Source organism: Saccopteryx leptura, chromosome 11, assembly GCF_036850995.1.
Source record: "Saccopteryx leptura isolate mSacLep1 chromosome 11, mSacLep1_pri_phased_curated, whole genome shotgun sequence".
Lineage (NCBI taxonomy): Eukaryota > Metazoa > Chordata > Mammalia > Chiroptera > Emballonuridae > Saccopteryx > Saccopteryx leptura.
In genome coordinates, this window is record NC_089513.1 from 22,114,304 (window position 1) to 22,129,760 (window position 15,457).

At 44.5% G+C, this 15,457-nt stretch overlaps 1 long non-coding RNA gene across 1 annotated transcript in view; it reads left to right on the forward strand.

The window, feature by feature from the left end:
- Positions 1 to 15,457, forward strand: part of LOC136383316 (uncharacterized) — a 69,463-nt gene that overhangs the window by 34,846 nt on the left and 19,160 nt on the right. The gene's annotated exons all lie outside the window — the stretch shown is intronic.

Genomic DNA, 15,457 nt, shown 5'->3' on the forward strand with positions numbered 1-15,457 from the left:
TTAAGAAAACTCTTGGCCAATACCAGCAAGAATCCTAAAAGAGTAGTGTCCTTAACATGTTCACCAAATCCAAGTGGCCCCATCACCATGCCAAATCCCTGAAAAATGCAACCCAACCCCAGTTCAGTCTGTTAGGAGCTGTCACAGGGAGCAGGAGTCCAGGACAAGTTCACCTCCAGAAAAGTCCGCATGGCACTGGAATTGTCACAATTCTATACTTTGCAGCTCACGTCCAAGTCCCAATGACCGCTGCTTCTAGCTGGTAATGAATGATTCAGGTAGACTGGAAAAGCCATCTGCAGCATGTGTGGAGATGGAGCTTCTGTTCTCCTCTGCCTGCAGAGATGAGACCAGGTTGCTTTTCCCTGGAGCTCTGCGACTGTGGCTTGGTAAAGAGAACCTTGGGATACACTAAGCTGGGTGGCAAAGGTAGATTCATAATAGAAGTTGGCAAAAGGGAGAAAGAGAGCTCTAAATTAGGAGTAGGTCCCAGCCTGAAATATGAGTGGGGCATTGAGGTAGGAGGAATAAAGGAAACACTATATATTAAACAAAGCAGCAGAAAATAGGACTATCAACACCCACAACAGAGATCTTCGAGGGAAGTCGGGACCTTTTTAAGGGCAAGGTCACCTTTTAATGTAGAATCTTCCCAAGAACTCCACTTGAGCGTAACATCATCAACTGAAAAAATTCAGGCTGATCAAATTCCTAAGAATGTGATCATGTTGAATGCATTGGTTTTATCATCGCAGATGCTGTGATTTTCCTTCCAGCTCCTGGTAATGCCGGGTGACCCAGTGGATCCCCAACCAATGCTCACACCCCTAACCTCGACACTCCTCGTGGAGCACCAGAGCTCCAGCTGCTGCTCTGCCCTATCCCAGATCACCCCACCACGTCGGCTGGGGTGCAGCCTCACAGACCTTTTCCCAGTTATCTGTCCACAGTACTTGGCTCTGGCTTCTACTTCACCTGTCTTTCTGCAACTGTGTGTCACAACTGTCCCTTCCCCAAGGCCCCATCTCCTCCACATACACAGGCTCAGAGGCCTCCTTCCCCCCAAACCTTCCCGTTGCCATCCACTGGAACCTGTGTCCCCCTCCCATGGACCAATACCTGTGCTCTGTTATGGCCCCGCAAACATTCTATCTCATCCTGTTTTGGGGGCCACATCTTACATTTCTTTGAGAATGAGAACTCCTTAAAGACGGGTTGCTAGGAGGTCGTCTTTGGTTAGCCAAACAGCCTAAAGTTGTCTGTAGTCCATGCTAACGGTCACCCCTGTAAAACTGCACGCCAGGAAAGATGGAGAGTCACATTCTAGTGGCCCCTGCAGGGCAGAGGTGGGCCCTGCGCACAACGCCAGGCTGCACAGCAAGGTTCAAGAAAACCTGATTATGTGCCTTCCCACCTCTGGCTGGCTGGGCCCGCAGTGGTAGAGGCCTGTGGACTCATCTTACTGCTGTATCTGACTCCGCATCTGAGCCCCACTCTCGCCCCCTCCCACTGGGCAGGGAGCTATTTCTTCCCTGCTGAGCCCACAACTGTGTGTCCAGGCCTTCAGACTGCTAGGGTCCTGGGGCAGTGGTTGGTTCACCCTCTCATTCCCCCATGACCTTGACCCCAGAACTGGGCCAGGAGCCCAGGAGCCTGGACTCTTTCATCCCTGGTGGGGTCATCTGTAAAATGGGCTAGTGGCTCCTCCTCGAGCCTTGAACCCTAGATCCCTTTTCATTTCAGACAACAATTAAAAATAAATGAAAACAACAACAACAAAAACCCCCTGCTTATTAATGATGCCTCTGATCTGCAAATTCCAAACTAATTTTAGTGCTGTGGCTGTGGGTTACAAGCAAAACTTTAATTGGGGTTGCTGTACTATCTTTTCTATTTGAAAGGAGTCAAGTGGCTTGCGGTGGTGTCACCTCCAGCTCTGTAGTTGCGACCTACCCGGAAGTGCCTGGGCCTTCCCATCTAACCCTGCCGCACTTGCCCTTAAAGAGGCATCTGACCACTGAAGGTGCATTTTTATCAGACCCGGGAACAGCAGCTAGCCCCCGCCCCCTACATCGCAAACAAGCTCCCGGGCGCGGCTCTCCCGCCTCCCCCTGTCCCCCAAAGAGGACTGGCCAGTGTTGGCTCCGCTGCCCGAGGACATTCACCTCCGATCGCCCGGCTGCCGCTGCTGCAGCGGGGGTGGGCGGTCGGGAGGGGGTCGCGGATCCGCAAAGCGGTCCAGAACATTAAGCCTTTTCACTCCCACCCCCCACGAGATTGCTGATCAAAAAAGGGAGGCAAACAAAGGCGCGTGAATGGGACTCAAATTGAGTTGGGGCAGCGGACAGATGGGGCCTGCCAGGCGCCCACAGCCCGTCCTATTCATTAAAAAAGAAAGAAAGAAAGAAAAAAAGATAATCCGTCTCCTCCCCGCGGCTTTGCCAGAGGTGGGAGGTACCGGATGGGGGTGGGGCGCTGGGTCTGGGGGCCCAGATATTTTCCAAATCGTAAGATCCCAGCCCGCCAGCTTGGTAACCCTCGGCCTCCAGGTTAATTGTCTCGCTTGTGCTTGGGACTTCTGTATAGTACATCAGGTTTTCCTGAAGCAGGGCATCCCTGTGCAGGAAGGCTGAGATGCTGCAAAGGGAGAGGCTGAGCCCCCCGTGCTCTAAGGCTGCCCAGCTGCTAGGGAGAGAGGTGCAGGTGCAGGGAGCCAGAGGAAGGCGTGGGGAGTTGGCACTGTCCCCTGAATGCCCCCTTTCTGGGAAAGGCATAGTCAGTATTGAGTTAAAGAGAAGCAAGCCTGATAGGAATTCCCCCAGGTTCTCTTCCCTGCCCTCACCCATAAGCAAGAGCCACATGCAACTATTGACGTGTGTGCACGCGCACACATGCACCCAACTTACATGGAAAATATAATATTGAGAGTTTTCCAGTTACAAAGAACATTCCCCCATCCTCTCATTTAATCCTAGCAACAAACGTGGAAGATGCATAGGGCTTGGCTAGCAGTCCCAGTTTATGAAATTTAAGTGACTTCTTAGAGTCACATGGTTACTAGATTATAGACTCCTGGCAAAGCACTGTCTAGCACACAAGCAAATGCACTGATGCATGTACCATACATATGAGCACATGTGCCAATGTTTACTCATGCCTCTACATGCCTACTGCTGGGCATATACAGCCATGTGTGAGCACTCAGAGAGAATCCTTCCCATTTGTGAAGCATCTTACTGCTAATACACCATTCTACTACATTTCTTTGTACCAACTCTCTCAGATGCCTGTTCTGGGTAGTCACTGACCTTTGCTTTGGCCCTATGTTCCATTTTCAAGGGGCCAAACCAAATGGACCCAGAGATACCATCTTAATCCCCACAATATTTCTCAAAATCGGATTACAAATTTGTTCTTTGAAAGTTGACTGCCAGGCAGGAGAAGGTTACCCTGTTAATGGGGAGGAGGGATCAAGAAAGCAGCCTGAGAAATCAGGTGTCAAGCTGACCTTTTGGAAAGAGCCAAGTACTCATTCTTACTATTGATTCCTTTCAAGGAAGACAGTAGACACTTTATCTCCCAGCTGTTGAGCTAAGGGCAGGGCAACATGGGGATGCAAAGACAACAGTCTTCTTTGCTACTAGAATACACAGGCAAAGGGCCCTACTGAACTATAGCTTTTCAATGTTGGTCGCAGGCCTTGCAGTTCCACCATTAGAGATTTATTCCTTTAGGGTAAACATTGCCCACCGCAATCTTCAGAAATGAAAATTCTTGCTTCAATTTACCCAGGATATACATTAGAGCTCTTGTAGAGTAATTCTCAACCCTAGTTGCTGAACATTTGAAAAAGAGATTCCCAAACTCTATGCCCAGAGATTATTATGCATTCATTTATTCATTCATTCAACAAATATGCATTGAACACCCACCTTCCATGTGTCAGATGCTAATCTAGACACTAGAGATATGGCAGTGAATTAAATAGACAAAATTCCTTCCAGCTGGGAGTTATATCTCTAATAATGAGCATGCAAACCATAAGTGAATAGATAAATAAACACAAAAATGTCAGATAATGGCAAGTACTATGCAGAGACTTAAGATGATGTGTAGGATAATTTCACTTTGATGGGCAGGAAACGTGACGCTGAAGTAAAAGCCTACCATGTGTAGGTCTAGGGGAAGACTGTTACAAGCGGGGGGATGGGCAAGAACCTGGAGTGCTTTCTTCAGCTAGGAATATAGCTTCAGTAGCTGTTGACATTGGGTGGGTTTTTAAAGCCATTGGACTGGATGAGACATTTGAGAAGTGTAGATATAGAACAAGGACTGAGTCCTGTGGCACCCAACTTTGAAAGTTAATGAAAAGAGGATGAGGAATTGGCATAAAAAGAATGTCCAGGTAAGACAGGAGGAAAATCTGGAAGGTGTAATATGCAAGAAGCCAAGGGAAGGATGTTTCAAGAAGGACATGATTAACTGTATCACATGCCACTGAAGAGGCGGGAAAGGTAAGAACAGAGACATGACTTTGAATTAGGTGCCATGAAAGTCATTGGTGACTGGCATAGTGGGGATAAGAATCCAAGTGGGGCAGAAGGCAATATGAGGAAAGGAGGTGGAGATAGAGATTTGAATAAGTCCTACAGAAAGTTGTCATGTGAAGGAGAGGGAGGCAGTTAGTAGCTATAATGAAATGGAGTCAAGAGAGGGTTTGAGGTATTTATTTTAAGAAAGAAAGCAAAGGCAACCTTAGAGTTGGACACCCATGTAACTGTAGGGCTGGGAGATATTATCTGTTCTGACCCATCCATTTTCAAAAGTGAGAGATGGAGTTTCAGAGATGCAAAGTCACTGCTTGAGGGCACACCTGGCCTGCAGCCAGGACAGGACTAGAGGGTTCCTGCTCCTGGAATGGACCTGGTAGGGGCAGGACAGGCTCATGGGATCTCAGATTAGCCCCCAGGAAAGTCTGCTCCTTCTCCTGAGTTGGTGCCCCAGTCCTGCTTTCCTGTTCCTGGTGAAGCTAACCCATTGTCAAGGGCCTGTGCATGGACAGGTCCCTAGTGTAGTCACTTTGGTTCTCACACTTGCATCTTTTAGGGGGGCCCCGGTGGCTAAAATCAGTGACTGACTATGTAGAGACAGATAGGTCACACTCCATTCCTTCTTAACCGAGCTATTTGTGCAGACTTGGCTTGTGGGGTCCCGCCAGCCCTGAATCATGTATGACCACATGACAAGAGCCCTGGACAGGACCGAAGAGATCTGAGTTCTGGTCCAGGCTTTGTTGGTACTTTACCACATGGCCTAAAGTCAGTCACTTTTGCTTCTTAGCTTCAGTTTCCTTATTTGAATAAATAGAAGGGACCAGACCAGTTGTTTTCCCTGGTCCGTTCCAGTTGGGTGGGAGGACTCTCCATGTGGTCGCATGGTTCAGGGCCAGTGGGACCCCAATCCATGTCTGCACATACATTTCCTCTTGCAAGTTCTCAAGGAAGGAATGCCCTCAGCATAGTTCCCAACCCCAGCTAACATGTGCCCATGTCTCTGAATGGACCAGCTCCTCTGGGTGCCACCCCACTACTCACAGGAAGTCCTCCCATTGCACCCTAGGGAGATTGGCCCAGGATATGTATGTGCTAATGCTCCCACCCCCTTAGCCTTCTTTCCAGGCTTCTTCTTCTTTCTAATCAAAGCCACCATCTTTCCCATGGTTCACTTCCTACCACAGAGGCCCAGGATACCAGTGAGTCCGTTGCCTTCTCTCTGGGACTCATGACATCATGACCCAATGGTTTGGAGATGGACACTCACACTGATACAGTCATTTAATTTCTCAAAAGCATGATCTGAAAGTATATATGATCTGAACCCAGCAGGCAAGCTTGTTTACCAGCAACGGTTATTTTACTTGTTCTTTCTTTAGCTTTTTATTTTTTATAGGGGAGGGCAAAGATCTATTCCATTTCTCTTCCTAAAGCAAACCAAATAATATAATCAATTTGACTGGTGCAGGGTTGATCCAGAGCATTAAAGCTGGTATTTGTGGCTGATACGATGGGGGAATAAAGTGCTTGTGAAAACCAGCTGATTAGTTGAGCAGTGGAGAATGCATCCGCGTCCCTGTTCATAGATCTTTCCTAATCTTTGTCGATGCCTGTGTGCCTCACTCCTGCGCCACTGCTGGGCAGCACAGGGTCCCAGGGATGGCATCAGGGTGGGCGCTGGGGTTTCTGAGGTTGCTTCCCATTTAAAGAAACAGACCCAGTCTAACCATGGGTGAGTAATCAAACTGCTTTAGAGGAGAGATTTTAGGGGGAGAGAGGGGACTCCTTGTTCCCAAAACACTTTCCAATTTGGTCCTCGATAAAGTCTACAAAACAGGACCTGTAGTCCAATATGGTGCTTGGCCAACACAACGCTTTGGGTTGAGTGCTTTTGCAAGAGTCTGTAAAATTATTTTTGCAACCTGGAAAAAATAAAATAAGAAAACTGCAAAACAAAAATTAATTAAATTTTAATTGAATGTTCTGCAAAGTATATCGTTTTGTCAACTAGTTACCCACACTCAACGCAGACAGTTAAAAATAAATGAGATTTCTTGTATACATGTACTAATGAGTGCATTTGGAATGTTTGATCTGATGTGACAGAGAGTCACCCTAAGTAAGAAGACACTAAGTTACCTCACCTCCAGAACCCTCGGGTCACTGGAGACATGCCAAGGGGCAGATCAAGGAGCCTCATACAGCCCCTGAGACCCGGCTGTAGGAGGAGGATGCACCAAAAATAAATTTCACCTGCTTTATGATTGACCTCATTTAACAGATGTGTCCAACAGTCCATGTCACTGTGTTGATGCTTTGGGGAATAGACCTTTCACTTAAAATTTTGTAATCAAGGAAAGAAAAATGTATATCCAAATATTTGTAATGAGGGCATAATCAGTAATGTGTGTCTGTGAGTGGTGTCAACACAGAGGTGGCCTGGACAATGCCCACACCGCAACCTCCATTATTTGCTCCCGGGCATCTAATAGCTAGAAAATGCTGGAGCTGATGATGCCAGTTCAATTCTTCAGTCCCACAGGCCATCTGAGATTGACATATACTTTATCTCCTGATCTCCTTTAGTTCTTTTCCAAAGTTTTGTATTTTATTCCTTTTGTTTTTATTGTGATAATAATTCCTGTATCACAAAACTCACCCCTTTAGTGTATAGAATTCATTGTTTTTTATCAAATGCAACAAAGCTGTATAACTTTACCACTATCTTATTTCAGAATGTTTTCATTAAAATATTAGATCTCATAATTTTTTGTAGATTCCTTAAGATTGTCTATATACAAGATTATGTTATCTGCAAATAGAAATAGTTTTAATTCTTTCTTTCCAATCTGATGACCTGTGTTTCTTTTTCTTGCCTAATTGCTCTGGCTAGATCCTCCAGCCCAATGTTGAGTGGAAATGACAAGAGTGGACATTTTTATCTCGTTCCTGATCTTAGGATGAAAGAGTTCAGTCTTTCACCATTAAGTGTGATGTTCTCTGTGGGCTTTGTGTAGATGTCTTTTATCAGATTGAGGAAGTTCCCTTCTATTTTTAGTTTGAGGTGTTTTTTTTCATAGAGAGTGTTGGATTTTGTCAAATGCCTTTTCTGTACATATGTCTGTTGAGATAATCATGTGTTTTTTGTCCTCTATTTATTAAAATTATATATATGTTACCTTGATTGATTTTCATATGTTGAACCAACCTTGTCTTCCTGGATTACATTCTACTTCCAAGTCTTTTATTTTCTAAATTAAACACATATAGTTCCTTTGCCACTTGTTACTTGGTTTAAGACCTAAAGTCAGGCTAGGTGAAAAGTAGTCCTTCTAAAAATTTCAAAGAGAGGTAGAGCTGGTGGGAGACCAGCTTCTGGGTAGGAGAATTTCAAAATTAGCAAAGGATTTTCTCATTGCTTGCTTCTGCTCAGTGGCTATTTGAAGTAGAAGTATACTTATTTAGGCAAATATGCCCCTGCTTATAGATTATCTCTCTCTAGTGACGACAATAACAAATATAGTCATATACTTTCTTTTTCAAAATTGTGTTAGAAATTTTGGGAAATAGCAAAAAGAGAAAATTCACCCATAATCTTACTATTTTACCAGAACTGTGGATAGCTGTTTGGGAGGTGGAGGCCAGGCTAGTTGATGTGTAACTATACATACAGGAAAAGAAAATGACCTTTGAGGAATTGGTTCTATGAATTTTGACAAATGCATACAGTCATGTGACTAACACCATAATCAAGATATTGAATAGGCCCATCAAAAAAGTTCTCTTGTGTTCCTTCATAATCAATGCCCTCCATCCATATGAAGTCCCTGGCAGACACTGATCTGTTTTGTGTCCCTGTAATTTTTCATTTCCTAAAATGTCATAATTAGAATCATATAATATCTAGTCTTTTATGTCTGGTTTCTCACATTTAGGATAATGCCTTTGGGATTCATCTACATTGCATCTATCAGTAGCTCATTCCTTTTTATTGCTGACTAGTATTCCACCCTATAGATATACCACAGTATTTTATTCATGTACCAGTTGATGAATAGTTGAGTTGTGTTCATTTTTGGCTGTTTTGAATAAAGCTTCTATAGGCATTTATGTACAAGCTTTTGGTGGGTGTATGTTTCCATCTTGTTGTATAAATACTCGTGAATGAAATTTCTAGGTCATATGGTAACTGTATGTTTAATCTGATAAGAAACTGCCCAACTATGTCCAGCGTGGCTGTACCATTTCACAGTCCCACCATCCCACCAGCAACTTAGGAGCTCCACTTGCCTCACAAACTTGCTGTTACTTGGTAATGTCAGTTGTTTTGTTGTGTTTAGTCTTATTCATTCTAATAGGTGTACAGTAATTTTTGTGGGATTTTTTTTATGTGCATGTTTCCCACATACTGGAAATTATAATTTCCATCCAGTTTTCTATACTACTTTTTCATCTAATGGTAAAGAGAGCGTTTGTCCACATGGCTACCATTTTCAGACTAATATTCTATTGAGTGGATGTGAATCAAGCACCTCTTGGTGTTGGGTTGTTTTCAGTTTTTGTTGTTGTAAGCCACAATGCAATAAAGACCTTTACACGTTAGCTTTTCCATGTTTTGGAGTACTTCCTCAGATTAGACTCTCAGAAGTGGGATTCCTGGGTCAAAGGGTATGAACATTGTTATAACTTTGGATTGCTTTCTGAAAGGGTTTTATCACTTCACAAGACCACCAGGAATGGACACCAGGAGAAACCAGTTTCAGGGCACTGTTGTCAATATTAAGTATTTTCATTTAAGGAAAAGATTCATTTATGAATGAATGATTCTTTTTTTAAATTTACATTTGTGTTGCTTCTAGCGAAGCTGAACATTTTTTATTCTTTTTACAAGTTGTATTTTCTATTTTATAAATTATGCTTCTATTCTTAGCTTATTATTGTGTCTTGAGATTTAAATAATAAAGATATTAACCTTTGTCAGAGTAACTATAAATATTTTCCCAATCTTTTGTTTTCCTCTTTTTTTAAACATACAAGAATGTTTTATATATATATATATATATATATATATATATATATATATATATATATATATATATTCAAATCTGTCATTCTTTTCCTCTGAGGGCTTCTATAGTGCATCTAAGCTTTGAAAAATCGTTTTCATACCTCTCTCCTGAGGCTTGATAAATGGTCAATTTAATTTTCCTCTAGATTTTCTCAAGCCTTAAAAAGAATTATTTCTGTAGTATATAGAGTTGCTATTGATATTGAATGGGATGTAAGATCCTAAAAAGATATTTTCCAGCATATCTTTATGTAAGCAAACTAGTCTGAAATTGCTAAAGGATTGAATCCAAGTTCTTCTTACTGTGACGACACGCTCCTTGTGTGTTCCATTTCCCCATCCCAGGTACCAGCTGTGAATCTTAGGAGGGCTCAGCAAACAATGGCTGACGTGGAATACTGACACAGTAGAGGGATATGCAGGCCCCTTGGCAGGCTGATCGGGTGGTTATACACTAGGGGGCTAAACAGGTCCCCACTCAGAATCAGGGGTCCTGGGTCCCATGCTGTTTCTCCTCTCCCTGAAACTGCTCCATTTGCCCACATTTCTAGAACCCCTAGCCATCCCTCCTCAATGTGGATGATTATAGGTTTGTATCTGCTTGTTCTCAGGGGACAGGGGTGCTCCCTTCTGTAGCAGCCAGAACGCACTTGGGGAACCCTGGTGTTTAGGATTTCCAGCCTCTTAGCCCACCCACAGAGCTGGCAGGGGCAGCCTCCGGGTCCTGTTTGGCCCCATGATGAAACTTTACCAACCCATTTTTCTGATGATATCAGAAGCAGATGATAACTCTCCTCCCTCGTTAAGCCAGCAGACATAACCTTTCCCCTAATACCATGCGATTTCATAATCGATTATGTCTTTCCTCTAGTTTTTGTCAAAATATTGATGAATAAAATGAATTTTCTAGATAGAAAAAAGCCCATCCCCCAGCCAGAGGCCTCCTGAAGGAAGAGGGGCCTGGCTGTCGCCCTATTTTGAACAGACAGAAGAAACAGTTCTATTTTTTCACAGTTGCACTGGTGCTGAGCCATCCAGCAGAAAACCCACTCGGAAGCCCCGGCGAGCGTGGGAGCCGAGAGAGCAGCTCACTGAGCCGAAACCCCTCTCACGCAGACCCCGATCAATACTAACAGGCGCGGGGCCTCGGGTCCGCGGCTGATGCCGCACGTCCTCCGGGAGGGTGACGAGTGGCCCCGGTGGCGGGGGCGGCACGTCCGGACCCCTCTATCTGCGAGAGGCTGGCCCTCCTCAGGGTCTGCCAGAGCGCCTGGCGCTTAGTTAAAAACTCTCTCCAAAAGAAGGAGCGTTCCGGCAGAGAGCTTGAAGTGGATCCCGAGTAATTAAGTGTATAAATTAATTCTTCCCCTAAGAAATGTTCTTCTATTATTAGATTTGGTTCTCAGAGGAGCTACATCCAAGTAGTGGGTTTTCAGTTGTGTGTGTGTGTGTGTGTGTGTGCATGCTAACACACATTCTCAGCTTTGCTGCCTGAAGCCTACGATTAAAATAAGTGACATGAATGTGTCTTTAAAAGAGAGATCTGTGGAAAACTAACAGATTGTCTGTCAGAGGAAGGAAAAAAAATGAAATATGGCTGCCTCAGTCCACTGAATGGATGAATGGGAAAGTACTTGTCCATCCAAGTACCCAAAGGGATAAAACCCAATGATAGCCTTCTCAACTGCTTAGCGTATAATGCATGTGCTGTTTTGGTGCCTGTAATGTGTTTTTTACTTCTTCCTATCTAGGAGGAATGAATCAAATATGAGGAGAGCTGGAACATGATTTTCAACCCATTGCTTTTGATTAAGTGCCCGAACAAGCAGGTCCTGGGACTTGCAGTAATATTAATGGGGCATAAAGTGTTATAAAAAGGACGAGGCCCTACTTTTGTCCAAATGCCATTATCCTGGAATCGGAGACTCTGGTGTAATATGTCCACGGTTAACCTTTTTTTTCTGACAGGAAATTTGCTCCATCCACTCACACCATCAATTATGCTGCATTTGGCCAGAGTGGTGAGTGATGACTTTATTTCAAACGAAAGAGGCATGTGTGCCGGGCTCCCAAATACGGAAGACTGCCGAGGGGCCAGGCCAGGAAGAAGATAGTATCAACTCTGCTGGCCACTGGGGTTTGGACACAATGGGTCTTTTGTTTTTAGGCTGGTTTTCCAATCTGCTTGCTTGTTTGCTTGTTTTGGACAGTGGGGGGGGGGGGGGGACGGGGGACGGGGACTAAGTAACTGAAAACAGAATTGTTAATATTTGGATCCAAAAAATAGTTAACTGAATGAGACTTTGGCTACTCCAAACCTGGTGAATATTTGTGGCAGAGAGAACCCTCATTGCCGGGACCCGGTACAGCAGGAGATAGGCAAAGGGATTCCTTTTTGGCTGATCTTCCCACGGGAGGGCGAATTTGGTCAGTGTCTCCAGGGTCCAGGTCCTTGGCCCCTGTCCCAGCTCTGTACCAAGCACGGGGCTCCCCTCAAGCTTTCCTGGCTGCCTCTGCACCACCCAAACTTTGCGATGCATTTTTTTCCCTGCAATCAGCAAGCTGCATATTGTCCAGCTGTTCTATCATTTATTGTAAATGGCTGCAAAAAGAAAAAAGGGGGGGGGGGGAGAAAAAAATTCCACAATGCTATAACCTAGTCCTGAGTGTAAATCAAACATTCCTTGTCATGTTGATAGCTTGTGTTAGTCTAATGTATTTTATATTACTCAAAAGCTTTGAAACCCTGCAGCTTTCTTCATATAGGCCATTATGCGGTTATCATTAAATTGTCTTGCAAAGAACATTATCGGTAATTATAGCAGACACTAAAATCAAATGATCAGAGTGGGACCTTTAACACCAAGAGGAACCATTAGAAGTTAATCAAATAAAAGGATGAGAATAATTATGTTAGGATTAAGCAGTAATATGCCAGAAGTTATATACTTTGCTGACTATATATCTTTACTCCCAGCTTCCTGAATTTCCTTTTTGTTGATGTGTTTTTATATAATACTTTGGCACAGAATGTAAACGACAATATTTTTGTCATGGCATGATCAGGCTCGAAGGTTCATAGGCGGTTCAGATCTAAATGCCATCAGAGGCACGGAGGTAATGATGAAGATAAAAATAATAGTAATAAAAAAAGTGCAAAGCTGGAAAAAAAATCCATCGGTCAATGAAGCATGGCAAAATGATAAAAATGGTTGCAACAGGCACAGGTGCAAGGAAAGTCGTTATTGGCTGGTTGCTCTGTCTGGGAGCCCGAGGATTTCTCCTGCAGGCCTTGCTGCAAACCAGCACGTTCCGAAGGTTCCCCCAGCATGTTTGTGCTGAGAAAAGGACAGGCCAGCATCTCTCAGGCTCCCGAGTTGCCCCTGCTGGAGCCGATGTGTATGGTCACTGTGGAGTGGGCAGGCTCCTGGTACAGCAGGCGGGCAGCTGGGTTCCCTTCATCTGAGTGCCGCCAGCAAAGGGGCACTTCCATCCCTTCCTTTTTCTGGTGCGCGCGCACACAACACCACACACACACACACACACACACACACACACACACACCCCTCTGGCACCTTGCAGAGGCCTGCCTCTACATGGGAATGGGCTAGCAGGAACACATGGCCTAGGGGTGAGGGCTGTGACTCCAGTGGAGGGAGGGTACCTTCCTGAAGGCATAGCCATGGTAGCTTTCAGATTATACCTGAGCCACAGGACAAACTAAGCGGATGCAAGTAAGTGTGAAGTCTAAGAAATTCTAGATAATGTGACCTCTTAAAAAACATCAAAACCTCCTCTCTACTTTATCCCTCTTTCCTTATAAAGATCGGTTCCTAATAATAGGTTTGCATCTGTGGCTCTATGCTGGGCACTGAGATACAGTGATGATTAAGACAATAAGATTTTCTACTTAACATGTTGCTATTGTGGCATACAATACAAGCAACAGAGTAATTCATACGGAAACATCCTAATCTAACATTACTTTAACTTTCACGATTTTACATTGTTGGAGGTTTTGTGATATTAAAAAATAAGGGTGTTGCACCATTCCACAGAGGTCAAAACTAAGGCTAGTTGGAGATGGTGACAGACTTGGGAGGCAGAGATGAGAGCTGGCCTCTTTTGAGTATCCAGATAGGCCCGTCTGCTACTTTGATGGTGGCCCCAGTGGGGGACATCAGCTCCCATTGTTCTCTTTCCCTAGATGAACATGACGTACCATCCATGCCTCATGGAGACATTGAAAGGAGGAAGTGAGGTCCATGGTATGAAAGGGCTTCAGAAAATTAAAGGTGAGCTTGGAGAGCACAATTGAGGCTGTTTTTCCCCTGACAAAAAAGGATCTTCTATTGCTGCACATTTTCAGGTTGTAAAGGCTGCTCCTGTTTAGAATGTTGCATGGGGGGCTCTTAGGGAGGGAAGGCAGAGCCTGCTCCCAAGTGACAGAGCAGGGAATGAGCCCTGGAAGATGAGCAGCGGGTGCTACTAAAACAGAGAGGGCTTGCTCTCCTATCTTTGAATTCTCTGCTTGGCCAGCAAGCTACAAACAAGAGGCCTCTCAGAGCAGGAATAGAAACTTGGGCGAGATGTTGAAACAGGAAGAGACAGGATCTGTTAGAGCTGGTGAAGAGCCCCAGGCCATACAGATAGGCCTGGAAAAGGTGGTGCCCATCAAGGCTGCATTGTCCCTGGTAAATCCAGACCCAGAAACCAGCTTAGGACCTCAGATACAAGAGGCCACGCTTCACCTATAGGTAGAACCAACCCTGACGATAAGCTTGTTAATGTACTTTAAAAATGATCAAATTAAAACTGTGCACATACAACTGGTCTAAGATTAGAGAGGGTCTTTTTCAGGTCTCATAATTATGGGTCCAGGGGAAGAGCCTTAGGGGACTAGACGTTCTTCCTTATCAGGGGGCTGGCCCAGGAACTCATGTCCAAATACTAAATTAGACACAGGGGCCCAGAAGACACTGAGAATCCCTTGCTTGGCCTTGGCCGCTATTTCCACTCAATTCCACTACAAGCCTCAGTCTGGGCATCCCATCAACGTAGAATCCAGAGGCAAGAATCAGACCCGCCCTGGGAAAGAACAGGCTGGAGGAAGCCATGGAAAAAAGGCTGGCCTGGCCCCAGTGAACAGCCCAGACAGAGGCAGGACAACTCAGGTGGGACACGTCTGAATTTTGCTGTTTTTGTCTATTTTATTTTGTTTTTTTTTTAATGTATTTTGTTGTGTTGTTTGTTTTTGCAATGCCTAGTAATTAAATTCCCAACTGTGTGTTTGTTTAGGAGGATACAAGGGTGGTGGTGTAGGACTAGAGTTGGGAGGGGCGAATAAGCCAGATTCCAGGCAGCTACGGGACAAAAGAAATTCCTGATTGAGGAATTGGATTTGTATAAAGAGAGGTGCCTTGGGACTCAGCTGGGAAAAACCAGCATTCCCCTTCTCCCCATTGTTACCAAGTTCCTGTAACTGAAACCAGAGAAGGAGGAGGAGGAGGTAAAGATCAACAGTAGTATCTTACAGGCTCAATAAATGTTTGCGGGCTGATTGATCTGCGCATGCCTGTGAGTTGTTAGGGGAGAAAATCTCACTGACACATAACCACTTGGAACCTTCTTCCTTCTACTTGGGAGGCGGGATGAACACAGTCGATGGCCTCTCTATTAAATCTGCTTCTACACTTACACAGTACTTTCCAAAAAATGTTTCTGTCTCATGATTTATCTGCGATTCACAATAATCATGTTGAAGAAGCGGGGCACTTTTATCCCATCTTATAGATGAAGAAACTAAAGTCAGTGGTGTAGGGTCTAATACTGACAT